The sequence below is a fragment of the Entelurus aequoreus genome, linkage group LG10, assembly GCF_033978785.1.
Source record: "Entelurus aequoreus isolate RoL-2023_Sb linkage group LG10, RoL_Eaeq_v1.1, whole genome shotgun sequence".
Lineage (NCBI taxonomy): Eukaryota > Metazoa > Chordata > Actinopteri > Syngnathiformes > Syngnathidae > Entelurus > Entelurus aequoreus.
Window position 1 is genome coordinate 63,540,797 of NC_084740.1, and position 16,673 is coordinate 63,557,469.

The following is a 16,673-nucleotide window of genomic DNA, read 5'->3' on the forward strand; positions in this document are numbered from 1 at the left end:
ATGAAAATAAAGTTACTATAGTGCCCCGTTGGGGTCCAGTGTCAGTTAAACCTCCCTGAAACGAGAAGAATAGGAGCCCTTTAAAAAGATGGTTGTGAACGTACAAGTAGGGGTAATGGTAACATCTGCTGCTTTGTTCGCTCCCAGCCCGCCAGGTGACCTTGCGCTGTGTAGAGCGACCTTGATGCAGCAGCGTGACCAAACATCGCTATAACAGACCTCCAATGAGAAAATCACAGGGGATATAAACAACATTTTTTTTCATCACTTAGTTCAATTGGACTTCTACAAAGAACATTTTTTTTTTTTGTAATTGGTATTACTGTTAGTTGAAAAATACACTATTTATTCAACAATATGTTTAATTTTGTAGTTGTAGTTGTTGTTGCTTTACAATTAAAATGAGCTCTCCGTGCTATGTTATGTTCCATGGCTCTTGAACCAGGCGACAGCAACTTTTTGCATTTGCAAAAACGCAAATTTAACTCAAAAATATTTTAAACATGATTTAATATTCTAATATTAATTAAGTATTATTGAAATACTGGGAAAAAAATTGGAAAATATTATTTAAATATTTTTTAAAAATATTAATGTATTATTATTATTATTATTACTATTATTATTACTATTATTATTAATATTATTATTATTATTTTCAAACTAGTTTTTAAAAATAATATCAAATATTTGAGTGGTAAAATTAGCTTTGCTATATAGCAATTAAATAAGGCAATGCATGACAATAATTTCCTGGAGGTTAAACAGTAAAATTTTAAGTTATTGTAAAGATTCCAATTAATGCCCCATAAAATTTTAAATATGACAACATACATTGTGGTGTATTGCTATGCTATTATAAAATATGTATAATCACAATTTTTAAAAAGTAAATTTAAAAAGTTACTAAAGTCAATATATATATTCAAATGTTTTAAGTATGTTTTTATAGTTGTACTTGAATTAAATACTGGCATGCCAAGTAGGAAAGAGTACCTTTGACATCAGAATCGATACCAGTACTCCAACTCCAATTTTCAGTACAGTTGTGTGTGTTCATGTGTTAATAGAAGTGAATTTGTCAAATAATAAAATCCAATTTGTTTTATTTAACATTTAACAGTGAGATAATAATGTTAACTGTGCTGTCCAATTATCTTATTTTCTTACTAATCATTTGCAAGTACAGGGTAGTGTAGGCCTTCACTTCAGTTTGTGTTGCCATAGTCAGCAATTAGTCTTTGCCATGAATGTGCCAGTCTTTTCTAATGTTAAGCCCTACAAAGTATTTACACTGTAAGTATTGTACTTATTACACACAAGCAGTTTGATTGCAACGTGCATCTTACATTACCAAATTTGGAGGTGTTGAAATCGCCATGTAAACTTGCTAATCAGTATCATGTAAATAGCATATCCCATGTAAATTAGTGTTGAGCTATAGTGCATTTGAAAAACAAACAAAAAACAAAAGCGGAATCTTACTTTTAAAAGTTTTTAAAAAAAAAAATCAGCCATGCTTGGTTTATTGGCATGGAACATTTCAACTTTATATAGCAATTCTCTTAGAATAATATACAACTCACATAATGTTTTTTCTGCGTCAGAGGTGGACATGCATTTTACTGAGGTGGCAAACAATCTAAAAATTCCTGTCATATCAATTCCTAGATATGGTCGAAATTATTTAAAGTGCACTACGCATAATAAACGTAACATTATTAATATTGCTACTACGGATACTTTCAACAAAAACTCCTCAAAACGGCCCACCACCTATAATATGGGCTTTTTAAACATAAGGTCATTGTCTTCCAAAACGTTATTAGTTAATGAAGTCATTAGAGACAACAATCTTGATGTCGTTGGTCTAGCCGAGACCTGGCTCAAACCCGACAAATTTTTTGTGCTGGGTGAGGCGTCTCCTCCTGGCTATACGGGAACGCATATTGCCCGTCCCATTAAAAGGGGTGGGGGTGTTGCACTAATATACAACAAAAACTTTAGCCTTACCTCGGACCTAAATAATAAATATAACTCGTTTGAGGTAGGGTTGTGAACGATAAACCGATGCGACCGAGTATTCGGTTCAACAAGTGAGCGATTAGATTGCATCGGTAGCAGACTCCTCAATCAATGCGAATAATCCATGAATTCCTAGCTGAATCGGTTATAGAGTCATGGATAGGTTATCGCGAGACTTTGCATGGGTCGTCCAGATTACAATATGCGTCAGCGTCTCTAAAACAACGCGAGAGCTGAAGCTACTCGCCAAACGCGGTAGCCCCTAGCTGGTATTAGCACGAGTGATAAACAAGAGACAACACGGAAAATGAATGTGGACGAGAACGAAAGTGTCAGTCTGACCGAAGGTGATAATGGACCGAGAAAGATTTTCAAAAAACCCCACTACAGTGGTGGAAAGAGCAGCAGGACTTGCCACTGCTGTCATCTCTCGCTAAAAGATACCTCTGCATCCGGCCGGGTGTGTTGTGCCGGGAAACTCACTCCTGCCGTAAAATGCACCCCCTGACGCGGGAGCGCGCTTACGTCACTCGTCTCGAAAAGTATATCTAAACTCGGCTGTAATGACCGAAGTGGCTGAAATCGCCTCTTTTAAATCGCCTCTTTCGGCATAAAAAAGTACATGAAGTGAAATAATCCAAGTTTTCTTTACTTGTGGATGAATTAAAAATTGTGAGCCTTTAATGATTTCGCCGTCATTCAAGTGGCTGAAATCGCCTCTTTCGGCATAAAAAAGTACATCAAGTGAAACACACGTAATCTGAACGTGTGTTCAGTACTGCGGGAGACATTGTTTCCACAAAACGTAGTCTGCTCAAACATGGGCATGTGGATTAGTTGATTTTCCTTAAAAAAAAATCTGCCCTCCAAAAAAACAAAGGACAGTGATGATGAAAATGCACAGGCATAGTGTAAGTGAACTACTGCTTTTTGACCTGGGAAACGGTACCTCACACACAGTAGTTTGATTTTTCTTTTTACATATGTATTTATTTTCTCTATTCTTTTACACATCTCATTGTTGCCACATTTTGAGATGTGTTATAGGTGTGTAACTTGTTTACATTGTAATGTTGCACCTTTGTTACCTACCTCTAGTGTTCATTGTTACCTACCTCTAGTGTTCAAAACACTATATGCTCAGGTTGAAATATTGAATCTTTGTTACCTACCTCTAGTGTTCAAAACTATGCTCAGGCTGAAATATTGCACTTTGTTGTTACTATTCTGTGCTACTTTTACCTCTGGAGTTTCCATCCTACAATTCAGCCAGAATTTTTTTGGTCCATGTCTAAAGATAAATACATTGACATGTGATTTTGTTGTTCTGTTTTTTTTGCCAGTGCCATAAAGCCACAATGCTTGGGGATTTGGAGTCTTGAATATTAACCGTCAAATCGAATCGTATCGTTCGGAATCGAATTGAATCGAATCGGTCTGTAATAAAAGGATATCGTTTTTGAATCGAATCGTAACCTGTGTATCTAGATGAATATCGAATCGTTTATCAGAGAGAGATGTGCAACCCTAGTTTGAGGTGCTTACTGTGAGGTTTGTCACACCGCTGCCTCTGCACCTGGCTGTCATCTACCGCCCCCCAGGGCCCTATTCGGACTTTATCAATGAATTTTCAGAGTTCGTTGCTGATCTAGTGACGCACGCCGACAATATAATCATAATGGGAGACTTTAACATCCATATGAATACCCCATCGGACCCTCCATGCGTGGCGCTCCAGACTATAATTGATAGCTGTGGTCTTACACAAATAATAAATGAACCCACGCATCGCAACGGTAATACGATAGATCTAGTGCTCGTCAGGGGTGTCACCACCTCCAAAGTTACGATACTCCCGTACACTAAAGTAATGTCCGATCATTACCTTATAAAATTCGAAGTTCTGATTCATTGTCAACAAACTAATAATAATAATAATAATAATAATAACTACTATAGCAGCCGCAACATTAATGCTGCCACAACGACGACTCTTACTGACCTACTGCCTTCGGTAATGGCACCATTCCCAAATGATGTGGGCTCTATTGATAACCTCACTAACAACTTTAACGACGCCCTGTGTGACACCATTGATAGTGTAGCACCGCTAAAGCTAAAAAGGGCCCCTAAAAGGCGTACCCCATGGTTTACAGAACAAACTAAAGCCCAGAAATTATCATGTAGAAAGCTGGAACGCAAATGGCGTGCGACTAAACTTGAGGTTTTCCATCAAGCATGGAGTGATAGTTTAATAACTTATAAACGCATGCTTACCTCAGCTAAAGCTAAATATTACTCAAATCTCATCCACCTCAACAAAAATGATCCTAAATTTTTGTTTAGTACAGTAGCGTCGCTAACCCAACAAGGGACTCCTCCCAGTAGCTCCACCCACTCAGCAGATGACTTTATGAATTTCTTTAATAAGAAAATTGAAGTCATTAGAAAATAGATTAAAGACAATGCATCTCAGCTACAACTGGGTTCTATTAACACAGATACGACTGTATATACGACGGACACTGCCCTCCAAAATAGTTTCTCCCTCTTTGATGAAATAACATTGGAGGATTTGTTAAAATGTGTAAATGGGACAAAACAAACAACATGTTTACTTGACCCAATTCCTGGGAAACTTATCAAGGAGCTTTTTGTTTTATTAGGTCCATCAGTGTTAAATATTATAAACTTATCACTTTCCTCTGGTACTGTTCCCCTAGCATTCAAAAAAGCGGTTATTCATCCTCTACTCAAAAGACCTAACCTCGATCCTGACCTCATGGTGAACTACCGGCCGGTGTCCCACCTTCCGTTTATCTCGAAAATCCTCAAAAAAATTGTCGCACAGCAGCTAAATGAACACTTAGCGTCTAACAATCTCTGTGAACCTTTTCAATCCGGTTTCAGGGCAAATCACTCTACGGAGACAGCCCTCGCAAAAATGACTAATGATCTATTGCTAACGATGGATTCTGATGCGTCATCTATGTTGCTGCTTCTTGATCTTAGCGCCGCTTTCGATACTGTTGATCATAACATTTTACTAGAGCGTATCAAAATGCGTATTGGGATGTCAGACTTAGCCTTGTCTTGGTTTAACTCTTATCTTACTGACAGGATGCAGTGTGTCTCCCATAACAATGTGACCTCGGACTATGTTAAGGTAACGTGCGGAGTTCCCCAGGGTTCGGTTCTTGGCCCTGCACTCTTTAGTATTTACATGCTGCCGCTAGGTGACATCATACGCAAATACGGTGTTAGCGTTCACTGTTATGCTGATGACACCCAACTCTACATGCCCCTAAAGCTGACCAACACGCCGGATTGTAGTCAGCTGGAGGCGTGTCTTAATGAAATTAAACAATGGATGTCCGCTAACTTTTTGCAACTCAACGCTAAGAAAACGGAAATGCTGATTATCGGTCCTGCTCAACACCGACATGTATTTAATAATACCACCTTAACATTTGACAACCAAACAATTAAACAAGGCGACTCAGGAAATAATCTAGGTATTATCTTTGACCCAACTCTCTCGTTTGAGTCACACATTAAGAGTGTTACTAAAACGGCCTTCTTTCATCTCCGTAATATCGCTAAAATTCGTTCCATTTTGTCCACAAGCGATGCTGAGCTCATTATCCATGCGTTCGTTACATCTCGTCTCGATTACTGTAACGTTTTATTTTCGGGCCTCCCTATGTCTAGCATTAAAAGATTACAGATGGTACAAAATGCGGCTGCTAGACTTTTGACAAAAACAAGAAAGTTTGATCATATTACGCCTATACTGGCTCACTTGCACTGGCTTCCTGTGCACCTAAGATGCGACTTTAAGGTTTTACTACTTACGTATAAAATACTACACGGTCAAGCTCCTGCCTATCTTGCCGATTGTATTGTACCATATGTCCCGGCAATCTGCGTTCAAAGAACTCTGGCTTATTAGTGATTCCCAGAGCCCAAAAAAAGTCTGCGGGCTATAGAGCGTTTTCTATTCGGGCTCCAATATTATGGAATGCCCTCCCGGTAGAAGTTAGAGATGCTACCTCAGTAGAAGCATTTAAGTCTCATCTTAAAACTAATTTGTATACTCTAGCCTTTAAATAGACTCCCTTCTTAGAGCAGTTGATCTGCCGTTTCTTTTATTTTATTTTCTACTCTGCTCCGGGGTGGACCGCTAGCCTGTTCATCGGATGGGGACATCTCTACGCTGCTGACCCGTCTCCGCTCTGGATGGTTCCTGCTGGCCCCACCATGGACTGGACTTTCGCTGATGTGTTGGACTTTCACAATACTATGTCAGACCCACTCGACATCCATTGCTTTCGGTCTCCCCTAGAGGGGGGGGGGGGTTACCCACATATGCGGTCCTCTCCAAGGTTTCTCATAGTCATTCACATTGACGTCCCACTGGGGTGAGTTTTCCTTGCCCGTATGTGGGCTCTGTACCGAGGATGTCGTTGTGGCTTGTACAGCCCTTTGAGACACTTGTGATTTAGGGCTATATAAATAAACATTGATTGATTGATTGATTGAACTTTCCCTAAAGACAGTACGGCTGAGTCCACTATAAATACAGATGTTTGCCCACTAAGTGGGTGCGTCAGTGCTTAGTCTGCAACAGGACGTAAACAGTTTTCAGGAGTCCCGATTGGAATTTGGTCGGTACCTATTCAAGTACAGAATTCAATACCCATTGCTAGTGTCTCCCCTAAGAGAATAGTTTCAGTGATTGCTAATGCTAAACAGTAGCATGTCTATGGAAAATCCAATGTGAATTAGCATTGAGCTAGCGCATTTAAAAGATTGGAGCCTTAATGTACTTTTGAGCGCCTTTTTCTTGCTTTGCTGGAATTGAAAGTTGTGAAATTACCTAGAGGCTAGGGCTGTGAACCTTTGGCACCACACGATTCAATTCTCGATTCAAAATGATTTTCGATTCAAAATCAATACTTTTAAAAACCTTGGATGCCAGTTCTATGATTAACTACAGTCCTCAATGAAATATATAAACAGCTCTGATAAATTTCTATAATACTTAAAATAAAATTGGTTTTGTTTAATAAAGTTCCACCCAAACATTTAATAATGTGGCTGGACATTACAGATTTTTAAAAAAAGTAAATAAAAAAATACATTATTATTATTATTTTTTTAATCGATTAAGAATCGTTACAAATAGGAATCACGATTCATTTGAAAATATTTATTTTTTCACTAGAGACAGCCCAACTGAGTGTTTGAATGCTTGTTTCTCGGCCACGTGCTTGAGCCAGATGTGACGTCACGTGCAACACAAGGTAACAAAATATGGAACCGTTTAATTTTGCGTGAATCGGGACTCTGTAGTATTGACGGACTTCGGTCGGTACTTAGTGACATTTTAGTTTCAAGCATTAACTCTTTTTAGTGGACGAGAGCAGATAAAAAGTATGGAAAAGTTAACTGGATTAAAAAAAAAAAGTCCATCATGTATTTATTCAGTCCAACTTCCTCTCTAATGCACAAACGCACACTTTTGCACCGCTGTAAGTCGCTGACAGAGTCCTTGGAGAGTGCAGTATTCAATTTGTAACTATTATGACGACAAGGACGGCGTCCTTTATGTCCGCAGCCACGAGGAGAAACCGGAGGCAGTCGCCATGGCAACCGCCAGAAGAGCGCCCAACAAATCAACAAACAATGCGCTGCAAGACTTTTGCAGGGGCGCCAGGTTTAATGCAAAGCCTTGAATCATACAAAGTTGTCCTCTTATGTTGCCGCTGAGTGTCTGTGGGTGTCAGAGCCCAAAGAGTCGGATGAGAAACAAAACACAAAGCTTGTGTTCCTCCTCAAGGTCGTCTCGCGAGGAAGCCTGCCAGAGAACTGTCGTCCTTTTGGTCACGGCAACCTCCCGGTTTATTTGGTGAGGTCAAGCCTCGGAAAAACGCTCCGCGCTGCTCGAGCGCACCAGAAAAACAAAGCGGAATTTACTTGAGCAGTCTGCACGTGTTGAAGGTGCAGTGGGTCGGCTTTCAGATCAAAAACTCTTTGTCCATATTCAAACTTTTTTACTTTTAACGGCACTCCAATCAGCATACTCTCTAAAATCATATTATTCTTCCCAGGGCCGGCCCGTGGCATAGGCCGTATAGGCAAATGCTAAGGGCGCCGTCCATCAGGGGGCGCCACGCCAGTGCCACAAATGTTGGAGAAAAGAAAAAAAAAAAAAAAGTTGGTACTATTATTTCTAAATACAAAAAATAATCTCACGTTAATTAAAATGCAAAGTAAAGCCTATTTAATAGAAATGTTATTTGTTACAACATTACGCCCCCTCCCCCCCCTGCACGGTGCGCCCCCTCCCTTCCCGTATCATGACTCTTACCACATCAAAAAATAAATACAAGATGTCAAAACGGCCAAAACTGTCAGGTGCCCAGGGAAGAAAAAATAGAAAAGAAGAGGAGGAGAAACGAGAAAAAGACAGAGGTAGCAGGTAGGTAACGTTAGCCTACATAAAATTATTTGTCTGTTACAGAATGTAAAAGTAATTTGGCTTTTTAGCATTAAGCTAATGTTACATGATTCGGCAATTGCTAATCAATGAATAGCTAGTTCTGTTTTAACGTCGGGTTAACATTGTGGAGGGGGCTAAATTGTTATGGAAAATAATAATGTAACGTTTGGTAATTACAGTACTCCCACCTTACATTCCTCAGGGACATTTGTATTAGATCTTTTAAGCAGGTGTTTTTTGTTTACATTGTTATTGCCTTCTGGTTAGCTAATGTTTGCCCTGCAGGTAATAGTCACTTTTCCACCCCTTTATATACTAGGTATAGTTGTAAGCCTAGTTGTTAAAGTGCACATCATTAATGTTAATTAAGCAATATCACATGAGAGGGAATGCTGTTTTTTAATTTGAGCACTGCTGTGATTCGGTTAAAGATAATCATAACATTCTCATAATAAGTTAATTTGCTTTCTTTAAGTAAAAAAAAGGTCAAAGACAAAGCTATTTGGTTTCTTGTGAGTATATACACTTCACTGCCGATGTGAGGGGGGGGCGCCACCTAAAATCTTGCCTAGGGCGCCAGATTGGTTAGGGCCAGGCCTGATTCTTCCCTCTGCTACTCCTGACCTTTGACACACATTTAGTGGTTTTACACAACATCGGACCCAAAATAGTGGAGTTAGTCGTTGGGGTCAGAGGTGGGGAGGGAATTCGAATTCTGTATTTTTCGAGTCTCGATTAAAATCAAAAGTCAAAACAAAACATCAGAGTCACTGTTGATGCAAGAAACCTATTGGTTTTTAATAATATTTGATCCAAGATTGTGGTGGGAGACGGGTTTTGTTTTAGACACACTTCTTGCCTGAGATTCTCCAACTCCCAGCAGGTCACAGTTCTGCATCAATGCAAGAACCCTATTTGTTTTAAAGCAGGGGCTGCCAAACTTTTTGACTTGGGGGCTGCATTGTGCTAAAAAAAAAATGTGGTCAAAGGCCAATAGCCGACTGTGTGTGTGTATATATATATATGTATATTAGTGTTGTCCCAATACCAATATTTTTGTACCGGTACCAAAATTATTTCGACATTCTTCGGTACTTTTCTAAATAAAGGGGACCACAAAAAATTTCATTATTGGCTTTATTTTAACAAAAAATCTTAGGGTACATTATACATATATTTCCTATTGCAAGTTTGTCCTTGACTAAAATAGTGAACATACAAGACAACTTGTCTTTTATTAGTAAGTAGGCAAACAAAGGCTCCTAATTTAGCTGCTGACATATGCAGTAAAATATTGTGTCATTTTCCATTCTATTATTTTGTCAAAATGATTAAAGACAAGTGGTAGAAAATGAATTATTAATCTACTTGTTCATTTACTGTTAATTTCTGTTTACTTTCTCTTTTAACATGTTCTATCTACACTTCTGTTAAAATGTAATAATCACTTATTCTTCTGTTGTTTGATACTTTACATTAGTTTTGGATGATACCACAAATTTGGGTATCAATCCGATACCAAGTCATTACAGGATCATACATTGATCATATTCAAAGTCCTCATGTGTCCAGGGACATATTTCCTCAGTTTATAAACATAATATACATTTTTAAAAAACGAAAGAAGATGTTGTGATGCCAAAATGATGCCGGTACTTTTCAGAGGCGGTTTTATACCGAATATGATTAATTAGTATCACGGTACTATACTATGACCGGTATATCGTACAACCCTAATGTATATGTATATATATATATATATATATATATATATACCAGGGTTTTTCCTGCGTTCAAAATTGCTTGGCGGCCGCCTCCAGGTAAATGTGTGCCGCCCCCCGCTAGAGTGATTGATATCGCTAAACACAGCGTAAAGCTCCGGCTGTGTTGATTGAGCGATTGATGTCCCTCTTTGGCAGCTACGTATTTTAACTGCAGTTGCAGCCTTGCGCCACTATAGAGGTGCACCGGAAAGACCTGAAGCAACTACCGCAGAAGAAACAGATCGAATCAAGTTTTTTCCTGCTACTTTGATGCATAACGTTGACCGTCGTAACAAGTGGATGTCTGCCATGATACGGAGGGATCACTGGACTCCTACAGAACACTCCAGACTGCGCTGTGAAAATGTTGTCTCTGGTAAGTGAACACAGCTCGTAGTGTTAGCTTCGTTTCCAACCTTTTCTGACTAATTATATTAGATTAATTGATTGAAGAATTTATTAGAAGGATCAGGTAGAGTGTCATGACGGTATATATTGACTGAAACAAGGTCAACTAAAAGGAGTTACCCTAAGAAAGCATTACAAGCATGTCGTGATCATTTAAAAAAAAAGTTTCCTCCGTGTCAGAGTAACGTTTATGTTTTTTAGCGTTGTAGATATGGCAGGCAAAATCAGCCACTATTTTAAAAAGCGATCCCGCGAGGAGGAAAGTCAAGAGTCCAGGTGAAACAGAGATTAACGTAACAGGCAGTTAAAATGTAATAATTCATGGTGGTGACAACATGTGGAAATTGTTGTCCACAGAGAGCTTGAAGGCTGCTTCAAAATCATCTATAAGTGTCTCAAGCAAAAGTGGCCCCACCACACAAGCTATGAGCCCATCATTCTCTTATGCAAGCACTTAGGCCACAGGTGTCAAACTCAAGGCCCGGGGGCCAAATCTGGCCCTCGACATCATTTTATCTGGCCCCTCAAACACTTGGAAATGATATGTGTCAATAAAGTACTTAATATTTTGTCACTAAATGTAATTGATTTTTTTCATTTTGACAGAAAAAAAATATATGTACTACTTGAAATTGCATGCCTTTTAAACTTTAATAGTATCCATTATTGCAACAAATATTACAGTATATTATCATACTTTCCAAACATTTTTTGTCTAAATATAAATCAATACTTAAATATCTGCTTGACTTATGATTTTACAGCAAAATATCGATCAAATCAATAAAAATTACAATACATTTGACAGTGTTTTTTTTTTTTACAGCATATTACTGTAAATTGAAAAAAAACTCAACATTTTTTGCGTTAAAATTCTGGCACACGATCAGGATTGCACCACCTCTGCCTCAATTTGAGCTAGGAAAAACCCTGTATACAGCAGTGGCGTGCAGTCACTAGAGGCAGGGGAGGGGGGGGGCCTCACCTGCCATCATGGAAAGAAGAAAAAAAGAAAAAGAATTTTTTTTTTATTAAATTGTTATATGTATCCAGTGATTATACTAAAGTTATTTTCCATTTAACTTCACCAGTTTTAGATTATTTTTATTTTTATTTTCACATTTGCCGTTCAAATACTGAGAAGAGACGGTGCGGTGATCAGCAGCCAGTTGAGGCACTTGTGCCTCACCATGGATTGCGACTCGGCTAACTGCTGGCCTGCTGTGCAGTGAGACCGTATTGCTATATGAATTATATTATACATTTCCATAGTTTAGTTAGCTGAGGTATATAATGTACAGTATATTTTGTCAACAACTGTATGTGTGTAACGTATTTTTAGTGCTGAGCGATCATAAATCTGCTGCGGAGACACACTGTGTGAGGCTCGTATCATAACCCCGCCTCCTGGTGCCAAGCACCTCCGCCGCAGAATGCACTGCCCGACGGGAGCCACCGCGGCCACACCGACCAAAGCCCACACCCAAACCCTCCACGTGCAAGACCGAATCCACCCAAAAAAAGTCACTTAACAAGAAGCCAAAAAGTGCAAAAACAACAATGCTCGCGCTGCAGGAGCCGCGAACGACCGCAGGGACACAACATTAGGTACACCTGCACCGCAGGTTCATATGTTTTTAAATTTGACTGTGATGATGCAGTCGTGCCTCACCAGACATTAACCTCACCGCACGCCACTGGTATACAGTATATATATATATATATATATATATATATATATATATATATATATATATATATATATATATATATATATATATATATATATATATATATATATATATATATATATATATGCATACATGTGACAATGCTTTCTATTCGTAGCAGAATATGTAGCACTTGGCTTCACTGTAACGACAGTGGGAGACCAGGAAAGTCCGGTGTGTTGTTCCTTTAATGTTTAATAAACTTCCAAAGTTATGCCGAGATATAGTTATAACAATTTTAAAGACAAACTATACTATTTATAGGCCAAAGTGGAATGGCGCAAAATATTTTCTTCTTCCTGGGGGTGGGGGCGTAATAGAAAATAATTGAGAATCACTGACCTAAATAAAGGCAGCCCAAATGAGTCCGCTCTGAGTGCTTGAATGCTTGTTTCCCAGCCAAGTGCGTGAGCCGGGCGTGACATCACATGCAACAAAGGTATCCAAATATGGCACCGTTTGATTTGACGTGAATACCGAATTTGGTGCTCATCTCTATCTCTGAGCTGGATTGACTTGAAATTTCTCACACAACTGAACAAAACACTAACTTTAGAGCAGGGATTCTCAAACAGTGGGCGCCATCTAGTGGTACGGCAAAGAATCACCTAATTAAAAAATGTAATTATGTGACTTGAGCCGTTATCACAGTGTTACTGTTCAAACTGTGTGTTATGTATTATATTAAATATATTCTTGTTAAATAAAACCTCTGCCTTGTTTTTAATGAATACTTAGGCCTACTACGCTACTGTATTTTACTGTTGGTCATTATGGTCAACCACTGCTTTGAATTCACGGGACTAGTTCACTTCAACTTAAAGACAGCATGAGCCCATTCCAGATGGTTGATGATAAATAGGTTAGTGTTTTTATCACCTGCCATTGCCCTCTGTTTTACTTGATCAAGCCTTTTCAAACAATCCACACTGCAAAATACAAAACCCAAAACCAGTAAAGTTGGCACGTTGTGTAAATCGTAAATAAAAACAGAATAAAATGATCTGCAAATCATTTTCAAGCTGTATTCAATTGAATAGACCGCAAAGACAAGATATTTAATGTTCGAACTGGAAAACGTTGTTATTTTTTGCAAATATTAGTTCATATGGAATTTGATGCCTGCAACATGTTTCAAAAAAGCTGGCACAAGTGGCAAAAAAGACGGAGAAAGTTGAGGAACGCTCATCAAACACTTATTTGGAACATCCCACAGGTGAACAGGCTAATTGGGAACAGGTGGGTGCCATGATTGCGTATAAAAGCAGCTTCCATGAAATGCTCAGTCATTCACAAACAAGGATGGAGCGAGGGTCACCACTTTGTGAACAAATGCGTGAGCAAATTGTCGAACAGTTTAAGGACAACATTTCTCAACCAGCTATTGCAAGGAATTGAGTGATTTCACCATCTACGGTCCGTAATATCATCAAAAGGTTCAGAGAATCTGGAGAAATCACCGCAGGTAAGTGGCAAGGCGGAAAACCAACATTTAATGCCTGTGACCTTCGATCCCTCAGGCGGTACTGCGTCAAAAAGCGACATCAGTGTGTAAAGGATATCACCACATGGGCTCAGGAACACTTCAGAAAACCACTGTCAGTAACTACAGTTCGTCCCTACATCTGTAAGTGCAAGTTAAAAATATACCATGCAAAAAGTAAAGCCATTTATCAACAACACCCAGAAACTCCGCCGCCTTCGCTGGGCCCGAGCTCATCTAAGATGGACTGATGCAAAGTGGAAAAGTGTTCTGTGGTCTGACGAGTCCACATTTCAAATTGTTTTTGGAAACTGTGGACGTTGTGTCCTACGGAACAAAGAGGAAAAGAACCACCCGGGACTGTTATAGGCGCAAAGTTGAAAAGCCAGCATCTGTGATGGTATGGGGGAGTGGCCGTGCCAGCAATCGGAGGGTTGCTGGTTACTGGGGTTCAATCTCCACCTTCTACCATCCTAGTCACGTCCGTTGTGTTCTTGGGCAAGACACTTCACCCTTGCTCCTGATGGCTACTGGTTAGCGCCTTGCATGGCAGCTCCCGCCATCAGTGTGTGAATGTGTGTGTGAATGGGTGAATGTGGAAATACTGTCAAAGCGCTTTGAGTACCTTGAAGGTAGAAAAGCGCTATACAAGTATAACCCATTTATCATTTATTATTTATATTAGTGGCCAAGGCATGGGTAACTTACACATCTGTGAAGGCACTTTTAATGCTGAAAGGTACATACAGGCTTTCATACAAGCAACGTCTTTTTCATGGACGCCCCTGCTTATTTCAGCAAGAAAATGCCAAGCCACATGTTACAACAGCGTGCCTTCAAAGTAAAAGAGTGCAGGCACTAGACTGGCCTGGAGACCCTGGACTGTTGGACAACTTAAGCTGTACATCAAGCAAGAATGGGAAATCCTTTCACCTGAAAAGCTTCAAAAATTGGTCTCCACACACTAAGTGTGGTGAAATTTATCCTCTGCTTTTGACCCATCCCCTTGTTCTGTGTGTGACAATCATTGGTACTTTAACGTAACTCAATTCCCAAACGTTTACTGAGTGTTGTTAAAAGGAAAGGCCATGTAGCACAGTGGTAAAAATGCCCCTGTGCCAACTTTTTTGCAATGTGTTGCTGCCATTAAATTGTAAATTAATAATCATTTGTTAGTTTCTCAGTTCGAACATTAAATATCTTGTCTTGTTAGTATATTCAATTAAATAGAAGTTGAAAAAGATTTGCAAATCATTGTATTCTGTTTTTATTTACGATTTACACAACGTGCCAACTTCACTGGTTTTATAATACAAACCAAATTCTGCTGGTATCGTATCGATGCCATATCGATATCAGCCAATACTCACAGCACCAATATTGTTGTATTGGGACACCCTTACTTCCATGTACTGTATGCTTTTTGGCCCACAACCCATACGAGGCGCTACCAATGTCATCAAAAATGTTAGGTTAGCGCAGGGGTCGGCAACCCAAAATGTTGAAAGAGCCATATTGGAGCAAAAATACAAAAACAAATCTGTCTGGAGCCGCAACAAATTAAAAGCCATATTACATACAGATAGTGTGTCATGAGATATACGTTGAATTGAGATGACTTAAAGGGAACTAAATGAGCTCAAATATAGCTACAAACGAGGCATAATGATGCAATATGTACATATAGCTAGCCTAAATAGCACGTTAGCATCGATTAGCTTGCAGTCATGCAGTGACCAAATATGTCTGATTAGCACTCCACACAAGTCAATAACATCAACAAAACTCACCTTTGTGCCTTCACACACGTTAAAAGGGTGGTGGACAAAATGAGACAGAAAAAGAAGTGGCATAAAACACGTCCTAGAAAGTCGGAGAAAGTTATACATGGACACAAACTAAGGTGAGTTCAAGGACCGCCAAAATTAGTAGGACAAAACGGCGCTCGCCAAATACTCGAATCAGTGAAGCATGTTTAATATAAACAGTGTGCTTTATAACAATTAGGGAGGTTTATGTCATGTTTGTCCTCCTACATAAACCATATTAAAACAAAAAATGTATTTTTTTCCCCCTCATCTTTTTCCATTTTTCATACATTTTTGAAAAAGCTTCAGAGAGCCACTAGGGCGGCGCTAAAGAGCCGCATGCGGCTCTAGAGCCGCGGGTTGCCGACCCCTGGGTTAGCGTTTTCTCCCTTGGATTCCGGCCTTCGTTGTGAGTCTTTAAATCCAATCCAATCCAATCCACTTTATTTGTGAAGCACATTTAAACAACAGAAATGTTTCCAAAGTGCTGCACAACAATATTAAAAACAATACTCAAATATTATCCTTAGCTCCACCAATGACTGAAGAAAAACAAAAAATAAATAAATATAAAACCAATATAAAATTAAATATGATTAAAAACGATTTTAAAGGGTAAAACCAATTAAAACAATGCATAGAAATCAAAATTTTAAAAACACAGAGGACCACACAATTTACTTAAAGTTGGGGTCAAAGGTCACACGAGAGCACGTTTTGGTGTTTTTGCAGCTTGGAGATGAATGAACAACACATGCAAAGCATTTTCTCTGGATGAAAAGACACACTGAACCATTTGGAGGCAGGAGTCAAAAGGAGGCGCTCAAGAAGACATAATGTCACGTCTCCTTGAGACAGCAGCAGTTTTATAAGCGCTGCCGGCGGGGCCTTGAGCGCGGCAGCACAAGAACTGAATGAAGGCTGTTTATCCCACGGCGGCCTTGATATAAA

The 16,673-nt window shown here is 39.2% G+C and overlaps 1 protein-coding gene across 1 annotated transcript in view; it reads right to left on the bottom strand.

Annotated features, from left to right (window-relative positions):
* Positions 1-15,930, bottom strand: part of LOC133658898 (uncharacterized protein C13orf42) — a 62,386-nt gene extending 46,456 nt beyond the window's left edge. Inside the window, exon 1 of the mRNA XM_062061398.1 lies at positions 15,705-15,930. The gene's annotated coding sequence lies outside the window, so the exon portion shown is untranslated. The remainder of the gene's footprint in view (positions 1-15,704) is intronic.
* Positions 15,931-16,673: the final 743 nt, after the last annotated feature.